Source organism: Podarcis gaigeae (genome assembly GCF_964106915.1).
Source record: "Podarcis gaigeae genome assembly, chromosome: 1".
Lineage (NCBI taxonomy): Eukaryota > Metazoa > Chordata > Lepidosauria > Squamata > Lacertidae > Podarcis > Podarcis gaigeae.
This window is the reverse complement of record NC_139678.1, coordinates 138,308,481-138,321,939: the sequence shown is the minus strand read 5'-3', so window position 1 is coordinate 138,321,939 and position 13,459 is coordinate 138,308,481.

The following is a 13,459-nucleotide window of genomic DNA, read 5'->3' as shown; positions in this document are numbered from 1 at the left end:
TACATAGAAAGAAGAATTTTGGATTTCGCTTATTTCACATCGTGTTCCGTGGTGTTAATGCTCATTAACCCAGAAATCTCAAAGTATGTGTAATGAGTCCCAAATAACACAAAACCGTCTTTTCGCTTCCATATGCGTAGAAAGAAGACGTATAAGCTTTGATAGGGCTTATTTCAATTCGCATGGTGTTTTATGGGTGTGCACCAGAATCACCTCCAACCAAAGCAAAAAGGTGTTTTCGGTTCCATCCACTAAAAAAGAAAGAAGATAAAGCTCTGATTGGTTTTGTTGCAAATTGGTGTTTTTGGGGTTAGAATGCACATTCGCTCAAAAATCTCAGAGTGAAATTTTTCTTAACAGCCCTAATCAAGCATAGGTGTTTTGGTTCCATCTCAATAGAAAGTGGACCAAAAAGTTTGGATTGTTCTTTCCATGTTCTTTCCACCCAAAAATAGCAAAGCGAAGTGTAATGATCCTAAACCTCCCCAAACAGGATGTTTTGCGTTCCAGCTACATAGAAAGAAGAATTTTGGATTTCGCTTATTTCAAATCGTGTTCCGTGGTGTTAATGCTCATTAACCCAGAAATCGCAAAGTATGTGTAATGAGTCCCAAATAACACAAAACCGTCTTTGCGCTTCCATATGCGTAGAAAGAAGACGAATAAGCTTTGATAGGGCTTATTTCAATTCGCATGGTGTTTTATGGGTGTGCACCAGAATCACCTCCAACCAAAGCAAAAAGGTGTTTTGGGTTCCTTCCACTAAAAAAGAAAGAAGATAAAGCTCTGATTGGTTTTGTTGCAAATTGGTGTTTTTGGGGTTAGAATGCACATTCGCTCAAAAATCTCAGAATGAAATGTTTCTTAACAGCCGTAATCAAGCATAGGTGTTTTGGTTCCATCTCAATAGAAAGTGGACCAAAAAGTTTGGATTGTTCTTTCCATGTTCTTTCCACCCAAAAATAGCAAAGCGAAGTGTAATGATCCTAAACCTCCCCAAACAGGATGTTTTGCGTTCCAGCTACATAGAAAGAAGAATTTTGGATTTCGCTTATTTCAAATCGTGTTCCGTGGTGTTAATGCTCATTAACCCAGAAATCGCAAAGTATGTGTAATGAGTCCCAAATAACAACAAAACCGTCTTTGCGCTTCCATATGCGTAGAAAGAAGACGAATAAGCTTTGATAGGGCTTATTTCAATTCGCATGGTGTTTTATGGGTGTGCACCAGAATCACCTCCAACCAAAGCAAAAAGGTGTTTTGGGTTCCTTCCACTAAAAAAGAAAGAAGATAAAGCTCTGATTGGTTTTGTTGCAAATTGGTGTTTTTGGGGTTAGAATGCACATTCGCTCAAAAATCTCAGAATGAAATGTTTCTTAACAGCCGTAATCAAGCATAGGTGTTTTGGTTCCATCTCAATAGAAAGTGGACCAAAAAGTTTGGATTGTTCTTTCCATGTTCTTTCCACCCAAAAATAGCAAAGCGAAGTGTAATGATCCTAAACCTCCCCAAACAGGATGTTTTGCGTTCCAGCTACATAGAAAGAAGAATTTTGGATTTCGCTTATTTCAAATCGTGTTCAGTGGTGTTAATGCTCATTAACGCAGAAATCGCAAAGTATGTGTAATGAGTCCCAAATAACACAAAACCGTCTTTGCGCTTCCATATGCGTAGAAAGAAGACGAATTAGCTTTGATAGGGCTTATTTCAATTCGCATGGTGTTTTATGGGAGTGCACCAGAATCACCTCCAACCAAAGCAAAAAGGTGTTTTGGGTTCCATCCACTAAAAAAGAAAGAAGATAAAGCTCTGATTGGTTTTGTTGCAAATTGGTGTTTTTGGGGTTAGAATGCACATTCGCTCAAAAATCTCAGAATGAAATGTTTCTTAACAGCCGTAATCAAGCATAGGTGTTTTGGTTCCATCTCAATAGAAAGTGGACCAAAAAGTTTGGATTGTTCTTTCCATGTTCTTTCCACCCAAAAATAGCAAAGCGAAGTGTAATAATCCTAAACCTCCCCAAACAGGATGTTTTGCGTTCCAGCTACATAGAAAGAAGAATTTTGGATTTCGCTTATTTCAAATCGTGTTCCGTGGTTTAATGCTCATTAACCCAGAAATCGCAAAGTATGTGTAATGAGTCCCAAATAACACAAAACCGTCTTTGCGCTTCCATATGCGTAGAAAGAAGACGAATTAGCTTTGATAGGGCTTATTTCAATTCGCATGGTGTTTTATGGGAGTGCACCAGAATCACCTCCAACCAAAGCAAAAAGGTGTTTTGGGTTCCATCCACTAAAAAAGAAAGAAGATAAAGCTCTGATTGGTTTTGTTGCAAATTGGTGTTTTTGGGGTTAGAATGCACATTCGCTCAAAAATCTCAGAATGAAATGTTTCTTAACAGCCGTAATCAAGCATAGGTGTTTTGGTTCCATCTCAATAGAAAGTGGACGAAAAACTTTGGATTGTTCTTTCCATGTTCTTTCCACCCAAAAATAGCAAAGCGAAGTGTAATAATCCTAAACCTCCCCAAACAGGATGTTTTGCGTTCCAGCTACATAGAAAGAAGAATTTTGGATTTCGCTTATTTCAAATCGTGTTCCGTGGTTTAATGCTCATTAACCCAGAAATCGCAAAGTATGTGTAATGAGTCCCAAATAACACAAAACCGTCTTTGCGCTTCCATATGCGTATAAAGAAGACGAATTAGCTTTGATAGGGCTTATTTGAATTCGCATGGTGTTTTATGGGAGTGCACCAGAATCACCTCCAACCAAAGCAAAAAGGTGTTTTGGGTTCCTTCCACTAAAAAAGAAAGAAGATAAAGTTCTGATTGGTTTTGTTGCAAATTGGTGTTTTTGGGGTTAGAATGCACATTCGCTCAAAAATCTCAGAATGAAATGTTTCTTAACAGCCGTAATCAAGCATAGGTGTTTTGGTTCCATCTCAATAGAAAGCGGACCAAAAAGTTTGGATTGTTCTTTCCATGTTCTTTCCACCCACAAATAGCAAAGCCAAGTGTAATGATCCTACACCTCCCCGAACAGGATGTTTTGCGTTCCAGCTCCAAAAAAGAAGAATTTTGGATTTCGCTTATTTCAAATCGTGTTCAGTGGTGTTAATGCTCATTAACGCAGAAATCGCAAAGTATGTGGAATGAGTCCCAAATAACACAAAACCGTCTTTGCGCTTCCATATGCGTAGAAAGAAGACGAATTAGCTTTGATAGGGCTTATTTCAATTCGCATGGTGTTTTATGGGTGTGCACCAGAATCACCTCCAACCAAAGCAAAAAGGTCTTTTGGGTTCCATCCGCTAAAAAAGAAAGAAGATAAAGCTCTGATAGGTTTTGTTGCAAATTGGTGTTTTGGGGGTTAGAATGCACATTCGCTCAAAAATCTCAGAGTGAAATTTTTCTTAACAGCCCTAATCAAGCATAGGTGATTATGGTTCCATCTCAATAGAAAGCGGACGAAAAAGTTTGGATTTTCTTTCCATGTTCTTTCCACCCACAAATAGCAAAGCGAATTGTAATGAGCCTAAACCTCCCCAAACAGGATGTTTTGCCTTCCAGCTACATAGAAAGAAGAATTTTGGATTTCGCTTATTTCACATCGTGTTCCGTGGTGTTAATGCTCATTAACCCAGAAATCTCAAAGTATGTGTAATGAGTCCCAAATAACACAAAACCGTCTTTTCGCTTCCATATGCGTAGAAAGAAGACGTATAAGCTTTGATAGGGCTTATTTCAATTCGCATGGTGTTTTATGGGTGTGCACCAGAATCACCTCCAACCAAAGCAAAAAGGTGTTTTGGGTTCCATCCACTAAAAAAGAAAGAAGATAAAGCTCTGATTGGTTTTGTTGCAAATTGGTGTTTTTGGGGTTAGAATGCACATTCGCTCAAAAATCTCAGACTGAAATTTTTCTTAACAGCCCTAATCAAGCATAGGTGTTTTGGTTCCATCTCAATAGAAAGTGGACCAAAAAGTTTGGATTGTTCTTTCCATGTTCTTTCCACCCAAAAATAGCAAAGCGAAGTGTAATGATCCTAAACCTCCCCAAACAGGATGTTTTGCGTTCCAGCTACATAGAAAGAAGAATCTTGGATTTCGCTTATTTCAAATCGTGTTCCGTGGTGTTAATGCTCATTAACCCAGAAATCGCAAAGTATGTGTAATGAGTCCCAAATAACACAAAACCGTCTTTGCGCTTCCATATGCGTAGAAAGAAGACGAATAAGCTTTGATAGGGCTTATTTCAATTCGCATGGTGTTTTATGGGTGTGCACCAGAATCACCTCCAACCAAAGCAAAAAGGTGTTTTGGGTTCCTTCCACTAAAAAAGAAAGAAGATAAAGCTCTGATTGGTTTTGTTGCAAATTGGTGTTTTTGGGGTTAGAATGCACATTCGCTCAAAAATCTCAGAATGAAATGTTTCTTAACAGCCGTAATCAAGCATAGGTGTTTTGGTTCCATCTCAATAGAAAGTGGACCAAAAAGTTTGGATTGTTCTTTCCATGTTCTTTCCACCCAAAAATAGCAAAGCGAAGTGTAATGATCCTAAACCTCCCCAAACAGGATGTTTTGCGTTCCAGCTACATAGAAAGAAGAATTTTGGATTTCGCTTATTTCAAATCGTGTTCCGTGGTGTTAATGCTCATTAACCCAGAAATCGCAAAGTATGTGTAATGAGTCCCAAATAACAACAAAACCGTCTTTGCGCTTCCATATGCGTAGAAAGAAGACGAATAAGCTTTGATAGGGCTTATTTCAATTCGCATGGTGTTTTATGGGTGTGCACCAGAATCACCTCCAACCAAAGCAAAAAGGTGTTTTGGGTTCCTTCCACTAAAAAAGAAAGAAGATAAAGCTCTGATTGGTTTTGTTGCAAATTGGTGTTTTTGGGGTTAGAATGCACATTCGCTCAAAAATCTCAGAATGAAATGTTTCTTAACAGCCGTAATCAAGCATAGGTGTTTTGGTTCCATCTCAATAGAAAGTGGACCAAAAAGTTTGGATTGTTCTTTCCATGTTCTTTCCACCCAAAAATAGCAAAGCGAAGTGTAATGATCCTAAACCTCCCCAAACAGGATGTTTTGCGTTCCAGCTACATAGAAAGAAGAATTTTGGATTTCGCTTATTTCAAATCGTGTTCAGTGGTGTTAATGCTCATTAACGCAGAAATCGCAAAGTATGTGTAATGAGTCCCAAATAACACAAAACCGTCTTTGCGCTTCCATATGCGTAGAAAGAAGACGAATTAGCTTTGATAGGGCTTATTTCAATTCGCATGGTGTTTTATGGGAGTGCACCAGAATCACCTCCAACCAAAGCAAAAAGGTGTTTTGGGTTCCATCCACTAAAAAAGAAAGAAGATAAAGCTCTGATTGGTTTTGTTGCAAATTGGTGTTTTTGGGGTTAGAATGCACATTCGCTCAAAAATCTCAGAATGAAATGTTTCTTAACAGCCGTAATCAAGCATAGGTGTTTTGGTTCCATCTCAATAGAAAGCGGACCAAAAAGTTTGGATTGTTCTTTCCATGTTCTTTCCACCCACAAATAGCAAAGCCAAGTGTAATGATCCTACACCTCCCCGAACAGGATGTTTTGCGTTCCAGCTCCAAAAAAGAAGAATTTTGGATTTCGCTTATTTCAAATCGTGTTCAGTGGTGTTAATGCTCATTAACCCAGAAATCGCAAAGTATGTGTAATGAGTCCCAAATAACACAAAACCGTCTTTGCGCTTCCATATGCGTAGAAAGAAGACGAATTAGCTTTGATAGGGCTTATTTCAATTCGCATGGTGTTTTATGGGTGTGCACCAGAATCACCTCCAACCAAAGCAAAAAGGTCTTTTGGGTTCCATCCGCTAAAAAAGAAAGAAGATAAAGCTCTGATAGGTTTTGTTGCAAATTGGTGTTTTGGGGGTTAGAATGCACATTCGCTCAAAAATCTCAGAGTGAAATTTTTCTTAACAGCCCTAATCAAGCATAGGTGATTATGGTTCCATCTCAATAGAAAGCGGACGAAAAAGTTTGGATTTTCTTTCCATGTTCTTTCCACCCACAAATAGCAAAGCGAATTGTAATGAGCCTAAACCTCCCCAAACAGGATGTTTTGCCTTCCAGCTACATAGAAAGAAGAATTTTGGATTTCGCTTATTTCACATCGTGTTCCGTGGTGTTAATGCTCATTAACCCAGAAATCTCAAAGTATGTGTAATGAGTCCCAAATAACACAAAACCGTCTTTTCGCTTCCATATGCGTAGAAAGAAGACGAATTAGCTTTGATAGGGCTTATTTCAATTCGCATGGTGTTTTATGGGTGTGCACCAGAATCACCTCCAACCAAAGCAAAAAGGTGTTTTGGGTTCCTTCCACTAAAAAAGAAAGAAGATAAAGCTCTGATTGGTTTTGTTGCAAATTGGTGTTTTTGGGGTTAGAATGCACATTCGCTCAAAAATCTCAGAATGAAATGTTTCTTAACAGCCGTAATCAAGCATAGGTGTTTTGGTTCCATCTCAATAGAAAGTGGACCAAAAAGTTTGGATTGTTCTTTCCATGTTCTTTCCACCCAAAAATAGCAAAGCGAAGTGTAATGATCCTAAACCTCCCCAAACAGGATGTTTTGCGTTCCAGCTACATAGAAAGAAGAATTTTGGATTTCGCTTATTTCAAATCGTGTTCCGTGGTGTTAATGCTCATTAACCCAGAAATCGCAAATTATGTGTAATGAGTCCCAAATAACACAAAACCGTCTTTGCGCTTCCATATGCGTAGAAAGAAGACGAATTAGCTTTGATAGGGCTTATTTCAATTCGCATGGTGTTTTATGGGTGTGCACCAGAATCACCTCCAACCAAAGCAAAAAGGTGTTTTGGGTTCCTTCCACTAAAAAAGAAAGAAGATAAAGCTCTGATTGGTTTTGTTGCAAATTGGTGTTTTTGGGGTTAGAATGCACATTCGCTCAAAAATCTCAGAATGAAATGTTTCTTAACAGCCGTAATCAAGCATAGGTGTTTTGGTTCCATCTCAATAGAAAGTGGACCAAAAAGTTTGGATTGTTCTTTCCATGTTCTTTCCACCCAAAAATAGCAAAGCGAAGTGTAATGATCCTAAACCTCCCCAAACAGGATGTTTTGCGTTCCAGCTACATAGAAAGAAGAATTTTGGATTTCGCTTATTTCAAATCGTGTTCGTGGTGTTAATGCTCATTAACCCAGAAATCGCAAATTATGTGTAATGAGTCCCAAATAACACAAAACCGTCTTTGCGCTTCCATATGCGTAGAAAGAAGACGAATTAGCTTTGATAGGGCTTATTTCAATTCGCATGGTGTTTTATGGGTGTGCACCAGAATCACCTCCAACCAAAGCAAAAAGGTGTTTTGGGTTCCATCCGCTAAAAAAGAAAGAAGATAAAGCTCTGATAGGTTTTGTTGCAAATTGGTGTTTTGGGGGTTAGAATGCACATTCGCTCAAAAATCTCAGAGTGAAATTTTTCTTAACAGCCCTAATCAAGCATAGGTGATTATGGTTCCATCTCAATAGAAAGCGGACGAAAAAGTTTGGATTTTCTTTCCATGTTCTTTCCACCCACAAATAGCAAAGCGAATTGTAATGAGCCTAAACCTCCCCAAACAGGATGTTTTGCCTTCCAGCTACATAGAAAGAAGAATTTTGGATTTCGCTTATTTCACATCGTGTTCCGTGGTGTTAATGCTCATTAACCCAGAAATCTCAAAGTATGTGTAATGAGTCCCAAATAACACAAAACCGTCTTTTCGCTTCCATATGCGTAGAAAGAAGACGAATTAGCTTTGATAGGGCTTATTTCAATTCGCATGGTGTTTTATGGGTGTGCACCAGAATCACCTCCAACCAAAGCAAAAAGGTGTTTTGGGTTCCTTCCACTAAAAAAGAAAGAAGATAAAGCTCTGATTGGTTTTGTTGCAAATTGGTGTTTTTGGGGTTAGAATGCACATTCGCTCAAAAATCTCAGAATGAAATGTTTCTTAACAGCCGTAATCAAGCATAGGTGTTTTGGTTCCATCTCAATAGAAAGTGGACCAAAAAGTTTGGATTGTTCTTTCCATGTTCTTTCCACCCAAAAATAGCAAAGCGAAGTGTAATGATCCTAAACCTCCCCAAACAGGATGTTTTGCGTTCCAGCTACATAGAAAGAAGAATTTTGGATTTCGCTTATTTCAAATCGTGTTCCGTGGTGTTAATGCTCATTAACCCAGAAATCGCAAAGTATGTGTAATGAGTCCCAAATAACAACAAAACCGTCTTTGCGCTTCCATATGCGTAGAAAGAAGACGAATAAGCTTTGATAGGGCTTATTTCAATTCGCATGGTGTTTTATGGGTGTGCACCAGAATCACCTCCAACCAAAGCAAAAAGGTGTTTTGGGTTCCTTCCACTAAAAAAGAAAGAAGATAAAGCTCTGATTGGTTTTGTTGCAAATTGGTGTTTTTGGGGTTAGAATGCACATTCGCTCAAAAATCTCAGAATGAAATGTTTCTTAACAGCCGTAATCAAGCATAGGTGTTTTGGTTCCATCTCAATAGAAAGTGGACCAAAAAGTTTGGATTGTTCTTTCCATGTTCTTTCCACCCACAAATAGCAAAGCCAAGTGTAATGATCCTACACCTCCCCGAACAGGATGTTTTGCGTTCCAGCTCCAAAAAAGAAGAATTTTGGATTTCGCTTATTTCAAATCGTGTTCAGTGGTGTTAATGCTCATTAACCCAGAAATCGCAAAGTATGTGTAATGAGTCCCAAATAACACAAAACCGTCTTTGCGCTTCCATATGCGTAGAAAGAAGACGAATTAGCTTTGATAGGGCTTATTTCAATTCGCATGGTGTTTTATGGGTGTGCACCAGAATCACCTCCAACCAAAGCAAAAAGGTCTTTTGGGTTCCATCCGCTAAAAAAGAAAGAAGATAAAGCTCTGATAGGTTTTGTTGCAAATTGGTGTTTTGGGGGTTAGAATGCACATTCGCTCAAAAATCTCAGAGTGAAATTTTACTTAACAGCCCTAATCAAGCATAGGTGATTATGGTTCCATCTCAATAGAAAGCGGACGAAAAAGTTTGGATTTTCTTTCCATGTTCTTTCCACCCACAAATAGCAAAGCGAATTGTAATGAGCCTAAACCTCCCCAAACAGGATGTTTTGCCTTCCAGCTACATAGAAAGAAGAATTTTGGATTTCGCTTATTTCACATCGTGTTCCGTGGTGTTAATGCTCATTAACCCAGAAATCTCAAAGTATGTGTAATGAGTCCCAAATAACACAAAACCGTCTTTTCGCTTCCATATGCGTAGAAAGAAGACGTATAAGCTTTGATAGGGCTTATTTCAATTCGCATGGTGTTTTATGGGTGTGCACCAGAATCACCTCCAACCAAAGCAAAAAGGTGTTTTGGGTTCCATCCACTAAAAAAGAAAGAAGATAAAGCTCTGATTGGTTTTGTTGCAAATTGGTGTTTTGGGGGTTAGAATGCACATTCGCTCAAAAATCTCAGACTGAAATTTTTCTTAACAGCCCTAATCAAGCATAGGTGTTTTGGTTCCATCTCAATAGAAAGTGGACCAAAAAGTTTGGATTGTTCTTTCCATGTTCTTTCCACCCAAAAATAGCAAAGCGAAGTGTAATGATCCTAAACCTCCCCAAACAGGATGTTTTGCGTTCCAGCTACATAGAAAGAAGAATTTTGGATTTCGCTTATTTCAAATCGTGTTCCGTGGTGTTAATGCTCATTAACCCAGAAATCGCAAATTATGTGTAATGAGTCCCAAATAACACAAAACCGTCTTTGCGCTTCCATATGCGTAGAAAGAAGACGAATTAGCTTTGATAGGGCTTATTTCAATTCGCATGGTGTTTTATGGGTGTGCACCAGAATCACCTCCAACCAAAGCAAAAAGGTGTTTTGGGTTCCTTCCACTAAAAAAGAAAGAAGATAAAGCTCTGATTGGTTTTGTTGCAAATTGGTGTTTTTGGGGTTAGAATGCACATTCGCTCAAAAATCTCAGAATGAAATGTTTCTTAACAGCCCTAATCAAGCATAGGTGTTTTGGTTCCATCTCAATAGAAAGTGGACCAAAAAGTTTGGATTGTTCTTTCCATGTTCTTTCCACCCAAAAATAGCAAAGCGAAGTGTAATGATCCTAAACCTCCCCAAACAGGATGTTTTGCGTTCCAGCTACATAGAAAGAAGAATTTTGGATTTCGCTTATTTCAAATCGTGTTCGTGGTGTTAATGCTCATTAACCCAGAAATCGCAAATTATGTGTAATGAGTCCCAAATAACACAAAACCGTCTTTGCGCTTCCATATGCGTAGAAAGAAGACGAATTAGCTTTGATAGGGCTTATTTCAATTCGCATGGTGTTTTATGGGTGTGCACCAGAATCACCTCCAACCAAAGCAAAAAGGTGTTTTGGGTTCCTTCCACTAAAAAAGAAAGAAGATAAAGCTCTGATTGGTTTTGTTGCAAATTGGTGTTTTTGGGGTTAGAATGCACATTCGCTCAAAAATCTCAGAATGAAATGTTTCTTAACAGCCGTAATCAAGCATAGGTGTTTTGGTTCCATCTCAATAGAAAGTGGACCAAAAAGTTTGGATTGTTCTTTCCATGTTCTTTCCACCCAAAAATAGCAAAGCGAAGTGTAATGATCCTAAACCTCCCCAAACAGGATGTTTTGCGTTCCAGCTACATAGAAAGAAGAATTTTGGATTTCGCTTATTTCAAATCGTGTTCCGTGGTGTTAATGCTCATTAACCCAGAAATCGCAAAGTATGTGTAATGAGTCCCAAATAACAACAAAACCGTCTTTGCGCTTCCATATGCGTAGAAAGAAGACGAATAAGCTTTGATAGGGCTTATTTCAATTCGCATGGTGTTTTATGGGTGTGCACCAGAATCACCTCCAACCAAAGCAAAAAGTTGTTTTGGGTTCCTTCCACTAAAAAAGAAAGAAGATAAAGCTCTGATTGGTTTTGTTGCAAATTGGTGTTTTTGGGGTTAGAATGCACATTCGCTCAAAAATCTCAGAATGAAATGTTTCTTAACAGCCGTAATCAAGCATAGGTGTTTTGGTTCCATCTCAATAGAAAGTGGACCAAAAAGTTTGGATTGTTCTTTCCATGTTCTTTCCACCCAAAAATAGCAAAGCGAAGTGTAATGATCCTAAACCTCCCCAAACAGGATGTTTTGCGTTCCAGCTACATAGAAAGAAGAATTTTGGATTTCGCTTATTTCAAATCGTGTTCAGTGGTGTTAATGCTCATTAACGCAGAAATCGCAAAGTATGTGTAATGAGTCCCAAATAACACAAAACCGTCTTTGCGCTTCCATATGCGTAGAAAGAAGACGAATTAGCTTTGATAGGGCTTATTTCAATTCGCATGGTGTTTTATGGGAGTGCACCAGAATCACCTCCAACCAAAGCAAAAAGGTGTTTTGGGTTCCATCCACTAAAAAAGAAAGAAGATAAAGCTCTGATTGGTTTTGTTGCAAATTGGTGTTTTTGGGGTTAGAATGCACATTCGCTCAAAAATCTCAGAATGAAATGTTTCTTAACAGCCGTAATCAAGCATAGGTGTTTTGGTTCCATCTCAATAGAAAGTGGACCAAAAAGTTTGGATTGTTCTTTCCATGTTCTTTCCACCCAAAAATAGCAAAGCGAAGTGTAATAATCCTAAACCTCCCCAAACAGGATGTTTTGCGTTCCAGCTACATAGAAAGAAGAATTTTGGATTTCGCTTATTTCAAATCGTGTTCCGTGGTTTAATGCTCATTAACCCAGAACTCGCAAAGTATGTGTAATGAGTCCAAAATAACACAAAACCGTCTTTGCGCTTCCATATGCGTAGAAAGAAGACGAATTAGCTTTGATAGGGCTTATTTGAATTCGCATGGTGTTTTATGGGAGTGCACCAGAATCACCTCCAACCAAAGCAAAAAGGTGTTTTGGGTTCCTTCCACTAAAAAAGAAAGAAGATAAAGCTCTGATTGGTTTTGTTGCAAATTGGTGTTTTTGGGGTTAGAATGCACATTCGCTCAAAAATCTCAGACTGAAATTTTTCTTAACAGCCCTAATCAAGCATAGGTGTTTTGGTTCCATCTCAATAGAAAGTGGACCAAAAAGTTTGGATTGTTCTTTCCATGTTCTTTCCACCCAAAAATAGCAAAGCGAAGTGTAATGATCCTAAACCTCCCCAAACAGGATGTTTTGCGTTCCAGCTACATAGAAAGAAGAATTTTGGATTTCGCTTATTTCAAATCGTGTTCCGTGGTGTTAATGCTCATTAACCCAGAAATCGCAAATTATGTGTAATGAGTCCCAAATAACACAAAACCGTCTTTGCGCTTCCATATGCGTAGAAAGAAGACGAATTAGCTTTGATAGGGCTTATTTCAATTCGCATGGTGTTTTATGGGTGTGCACCAGAATCACCTCCAACCAAAGCAAAAAGGTGTTTTGGGTTCCTTCCACTAAAAAAGAAAGAAGATAAAGCTCTGATTGGTTTTGTTGCAAATTGGTGTTTTTGGGGTTAGAATGCACATTCGCTCAAAAATCTCAGAATGAAATGTTTCTTAACAGCCGTAATCAAGCATAGGTGTTTTGGTTCCATCTCAATAGAAAGTGGACCAAAAAGTTTGGATTGTTCTTTCCATGTTCTTTCCACCCAAAAATAGCAAAGCGAAGTGTAATGATCCTAAACCTCCCCAAACAGGATGTTTTGCGTTCCAGCTACATAGAAAGAAGAATTTTGGATTTCGCTTATTTCAAATCGTGTTCCGTGGTGTTAATGCTCATTAACCCAGAAATCGCAAATTATGTGTAATGAGTCCCAAATAACACAAAACCGTCTTTGCGCTTCCATATGCGTAGAAAGAAGACGAATTAGCTTTGATAGGGCTTATTTCAATTCGCATGGTGTTTTATGGGTGTGCACCAGAATCACCTCCAACCAAAGCAAAAAGGTGTTTTGGGTTCCTTCCACTAAAAAAGAAAGAAGATAAAGCTCTGATTGGTTTTGTTGCAAATTGGTGTTTTTGGGGTTAGAATGCACATTCGCTCAAAAATCTCAGAATGAAATGTTTCTTAACAGCCGTAATCAAGCATAGGTGTTTTGGTTCCATCTCAATAGAAAGTGGACCAAAAAGTTTGGATTGTTCTTTCCATGTTCTTTCCACCCAAAAATAGCAAAGCGAAGTGTAATGATCCTAAACCTCCCCAAACAGGATGTTTTGCGTTCCAGCTACATAGAAAGAAGAATTTTGGATTTCGCTTATTTCAAATCGTGTTCCGTGGTGTTAATGCTCATTAACCCAGAAATCGCAAAGTATGTGTAATGAGTCCCAAATAACAACAAAACCGTCTTTGCGCTTCCATATGCGTAGAAAGAAGACGAATAAGCTTTGATAGGGCTTATTTCA